The sequence below is a fragment of the Acipenser ruthenus genome, chromosome 39, assembly GCF_902713425.1.
Source record: "Acipenser ruthenus chromosome 39, fAciRut3.2 maternal haplotype, whole genome shotgun sequence".
NCBI classification, from domain to species: domain Eukaryota; kingdom Metazoa; phylum Chordata; class Actinopteri; order Acipenseriformes; family Acipenseridae; genus Acipenser; species Acipenser ruthenus.
Window position 1 is genome coordinate 2,865,066 of NC_081227.1, and position 5,962 is coordinate 2,871,027.

Sequence of the window (5,962 nt, forward strand, 5' to 3'; positions counted from 1 at the left end):
AAGCCCCCTATCTCCCAGCCTTCGTCCTTGCCCAGTAGAGTGGAAGGCACTGTGGAGACATTACCATGAATCTAATGAATTGAAATGAGCACAGAGCCATGGTCCCAGGGGCAGAACCCCCAGACTTTCCTGTACTTAAATCAGGCACTGCTGTAGGGAGTGCTCAATAGATTCCATTATGCGGGAGTAAAAAACAGCAGAACAATGCGAGCGGATCACTTTCTGAGTCAATAGATTTCAGTCCTTCCAGTAAACTCTCACACAGCGGCCTCTTTTACATGGGTGCCTGTTCATGTTTACAGCAGTACAGTTAATCTTAATGCATCTCTGCTTCTAAGTAGGTCAAACACACCACTGCACTGAGATCAGATGCCGTCTTTAGTTTAAACATATACAGTATGTATACTGTACTGCATGTCATGGGGTATTGTAATAGGGCAATGCTATCAGAACCTTGTAAGATGTAGGAATCACAAATCTGCTTCTTCAAATGAATGCTGTGGACTGTACTGAGTATGCGTTTACATCAATAAACCGCACAGTACTGATCTCGATACCTTTGGAGATGCACTGTCTGTATTCGATATTTGCTTATTGATATATATATATATATATATCAGTCAGCAAGGCTTTTCAGATGCCTGCATAGCATAGTGCAAAAAGAAAACATTAACACATTTCAAATTATTATTATTATTATTTATTTCTTAGCAGACGCCCTTATCCAGGGCGACTTACAATTTATTTTTTACATACAATTACCCATTTATACAGTTGTTTTTTTTTTACTGGAGCAATCTAGATAAAGTACCTTGCTCAAGGGTACATCAGCAGTGTCCCCTACCAGGGATTGAACCCACGACCCTCCGGTCAAGAGTCCAGAGCCCTAACCACTACTCCACACTGCTGCCCTAATCCAAATGCAGGATTTTCATACAGTCTACACGGGACACTCCAACTGGACTACAATCACAATCATTATAAAACCCAAAAAGCTGTCTAACAAGGATGAGCAATAATTGAAGATAATATCCTTAAGGAATAGAAAGAAGACAAGCATTGAATTGACAACAGAACTGGCAGAAGGGACAGGTGTTGTTGTCCATCCATCAACAGTCCAAAGCACCTTTGGCCATTGTTCCATAGTCCAATTTCTGTGTTCTTGTGCATATTTTAGCCTTTTAGTCTTGTTCCCCTTTCTTAACAGAGGTATTCTTACTGCAACACATCCTTTAAGTCCTGATTTCAAGAGTGACCTTCATACTGTTGATTTGATGGACAACGACACCTGTTTCTATTCCTTGAGGATATTATCTTCAAGTATTGCTCATCCTTGTTAGACAGCTTTTTGGGTCTTCCAGTCCTGGGTTTGTCAATTATAGATGATGTTTCTCTGTACAGATGTTTCTCTGCTTCAGATACCACACCTTGAAAATCAAGTGATGCAAGCTACTTCGCTCAATGTTTTTCCTTCTTATGCAGGCAAGGCTGTTATAATAGTAGAAAACACTAGTGGAGGCTATGAGTAAATTGTTGATGCTCATAATGCATCAGACTAGAAAAATGCAACATGTCTAAGATTTTTGCCCAGCAGTGTGTGTGTGTATATATATCTACAGTGTATTTCAGATATATAGTAAGTGGCATTCTTAATATTGTGAGATACATTGTATGCTTTTTATATATGGGTATCATATATATTATCATCTATCTGTCCTTCTCTATATTTCTTAAACGGTACTTGCATATGTATCATGGAACTTAAAACACATCCATATATATATATATATATATATATATATATATATATATATATATATATATATATATTGCAATCCAATATGAGTGTAAGTTTGTTTTATATATATATATATATATATATATATATATATATATATATATCTAAAGCACATAATAACGAGCCATGGTCGATACAAAGCACAACTTCTTTAAAGAAAGAGTCCAGGTTTACTCACCTGATTCAGGACAGAATGAAAAACTCAAATCCAACACCCCTCTTCAAGCAGGACCAAATCAACTGCCATCAAACTAAATAACCTCTCTGAAGAAAAGAAAAAAAAACAAAAAACAAACTTGAGGTATCTTGAGGTATTTCTGATTGCACACAAAAAAAGTCGTAAAGCCCGGAGGCGAGGGAGAAAAAAAAAAAAATAATAATTTGCAGGGAAAAAAAGTTTTTAGAATTCTATTGTTGATTCTGGAGGAGTGCGTTGAGAGTGGCTTGGAATTGATTTTTTTGGGTAGTGATTAAGTTAATCTGAGATCAGCTTTTTTAGGGGCGGGGGGTATGTGCAGAGGGGAAGGAGAGGGAGAGGGAGAGGGAGAGGGGGGGGAAGAGAGAGAGAGAGAGAGAGAGAGAGAGAGAGAGAGAGAGAGAGAGAGAGAGAGAGAGAGAGAGAGAGAGAGAGAGAGAGAGAGAGAGAGAGAGAGAGAGATGGTGGTCCAGTGAAACAGGAGATTTTTTTTTTCGCCTGAAAGTCTAAACCTCTTAAAAAAGGTGGATTCTGATGGAAATGTCAGAAGTTTGGATCAGGACCCAGGAGCCCTTTGATTCCAAACCCCATTACTTAAGAACAAACTCTCACACACACACACACAGAGTGAAAAACAGACAGAAAGCCTGTACCTAGTGTTTAACCAAATGCTCAGCTAGAGTTACTAGATTAACATGCAGCTTCTGTGAGACAGCAAGGAGTGGCTCCCACCTACAATAAAACACACACAGTGGAGCTATTTCCATAGATTACTGTCTGATTGCATCCATTTTCAGGTGAATCCTGCATGATAAGACTGGGAGAGAGAGATAACATTAAGAAGGTATTGTGAGGGGGATCAGCTGTGCAATCGGAGAGCCAGTGAGTTTGTGTGTGAAACCACCGCACTGCCACTTAGGCCAGGCTACCTTCATTATCCCTCCAGCCTCTCTTCCATAATGGGGTGCTTTTTGTTCCCAGCCTCCTCTGGGTAATTCAGAAACATTTTATTGTGTAGACCACGACTCCAAATTATTCCTCGTAGTTATGTTGTTTGGTAGGGATGTGAAAAGGAGAAAGGTTTCTTTATATATATATATATATATGCACATGGAGTTTTCCCCAGGGATTTACTAACCCCCTTTATTTAACACACCTTAATGCAAAAATACGATGGAAACAGTGCTGCAAGATATCAAGTCTTTGGGTGACGGTTTCTAGATTTGCCACTTGTTTAGATGGTTCAAATAGACGTATTGCTAATTTCCTTTTACAGGTCTCCCCCAATCTACTTAATATTTATGATCAAAGGTTTGCATTTTTCTAGAGCCGCAGAAGAGATTATGATCACAAGGTCCAGAAGATTTCCTCTTCCTTTTTGTTACGTGCTTCTTTGTAGTAGCTTACATACAGACTGGGTCCATGGCGCCCCCTGCCCATGACCTCTTCCCTATACAAGGTGCAGTATGGTAAGCTGAGCCCTTCATACATCACCTGAGGCTTGCTTCTCACGACGCTATGACATCCTAAACGCATTGCTGTATATAATTCACTAATAAGAGCTGGCTTTGGGTCCCCTATTGTACCCCCCTCTGATTCACAAGACACCAAGTCTGCTCTTTACTGCCGCTTGGCCTGATCTTAAATTGAAAGACAGCCAGCTATCCCTGGTCCCATACAGGTACGTTACAGGCCAGGGCTTTGTCCGTAACCCAATCCTCCCAGTGTCTCTTTCCCAGCTAAAACCAGCCCCTGCCCATCAGGTGACTGGCCTCAGACTTCACTAAATGATTGCTCTCCTGGTAACCCAAGACCGTGTGGAGGCGACACATACCCTACGATTCACAAAGGACCCTCTTCAGCTCCTCAGCCCATCCTGTGGAGCCCACGGCTTGCCAGACCGTATCGAATGCCGGCCCGGTGACTTCCGCTCTCCGAAGCGAGGCATGCCCTGCACAGTGCTGGGAGCTGCTCGAACCCTGGCTCGTATTTGCACACAGACGTCCGCTGGCAGCTGGAATCTATACTCCCCCCCCCCCCCCCCCCCCCCCCCCCAAGTGCACTTGGAGCTACCCCCACACATGGTTCGAATGTCAGGGTCCATTGAACACTATACCCCGTCTGGCAGACAAGAGTCATTTGGCTGCCTCATCCTGCTGGATAACAAAATGTGCAGCAGAGTTCATGCAACAACACTTTTATGTGTGGCCTATAGCACATGGCCGAAGGTGGCAGTTCTAGAACTGTATTCCTCATCTGTTGGGTCCTCATATGTTTTTCTGCTCGTCTGTGAGCATCACTGTTTTTCCAGCAACGAGATGCACGCTATCCTAAAGAAGAATGTTAAGGTATACGTTTTGAAGTTGATTTATTACGTGTGTCTTAATTTTTTTTTTTTAGTGGATGAAAGTAGAAATCCAGGGTGATTCTCCAGCGCTAGGAATAAAAAAAAAAAAGAGAGAGAGAAATCTAGTTGTGGCTCGTCTTGGATGGTTAAAGACTGATCAAATCAAACCTGTAGTTTCTTTCAAGTTTTACAAGAAACAAACATTGATATAAAAAAACACAACACCAAGGCATTTCTTTAGAAACATCAAACTCTTAAGGTTTAATAAATCAATAGTTTACAATGGGAGGATCGGCATGGAGGCACACCCAGAGTCCGGGACACGATTATGAGGAGGGTCCTGCACACACACACACACACACACAACACATCTCCACGAGCCAGGGTTAAACTGCTTCTGGTTTCCAGCAGGGGCACCCAAAGCAGCCCTTTCTCACACGGCCTTTGAACTTCGGACACCACAAATCACACTGTTCCAGGCACCAGTTAGCCATCTTAATTCCCTTCCTGATGAAGTTTCAGTAGATAGACCCCATCCTGTTCCCACTGTAGCAGGCGTATGTGTTACCCAGTGTATACACCTCTCCTCCAGTCACTGTTACAAGTTTAGGTGATGCGAGAGTGACAAGTGATACCAGAATATATCGCACACTCTGTTTCTACCACTGTGATGCATATCTGTGTGCGATATTCAGATTGAGATATACAGAGTTTAGACAGACTGGTTTGGGAGAATTGCACCCAGGGGGAATTTCAGGGTTTCTACCCAGTTACAGCTAAGGAGGACCAGTGACTTGAACCTTGAGAGGATGCGTTAAGGAACTGAGCTATGACTGATACTCAAGAAAACCCTAAAACAGTACCTCCGAAAGCAGAAATATTCTAAACCTGGCATCACACAAACAATACAGCATACTTTATTTTTGAAATAGTTTTCTAGTTACACTGTTGAACAAGATACCATTCCACGAGTCTCGCAGAAATGTGGTCCGTGAATCAGTGAATACTTAGTATAGTTATTATTTAGGCTGTGTACTCTTAAGCAGAACAGAGTCGTCTGTCCGACTGCAGCATGCTGTGTCCAAGCAACAATTCAGGAAGGGTTGTGCCATTATCAAGTCATTAAGAGGCTGTAATGAAATAGATAAGGACGGTAATGACAGCTGCAACAAACTTGCTATTTGAGTTACTGATAAATTGCCAAGACCACTTGTTATAAAAGAAAATATTTCTAAGTCTACAATAACTTCATAAAGCTGTTCAATACAAACAATAAAAACTATTCAAAGTAAATAACTTCAAGCATTCACCCAGGTGTCTGCTACTTCAATGCTCTAAACACTTCACTCCATTAAGGGAGCTGACTGGGTCCCCTTATTGCCATCCCGAAACAGAATTCTAACACAGTGGAATGAAGTCTACAAAACTGCAGGGTCATCTCCGGGGTTTTAAAGGGGTTGTTGGGATCCGATCTTATTTAATTAAAAAAAAAATGACCCCCATCATGTCCTGTGCCAAAAAAAAAACTGGTTTGTTGAACTTCAGTGATGTTTTGGGCAGCTACCGAATTTATTACAAGAAAGAAAAAACATCAGTAAGCATCATATTTATAAAAAAAAAA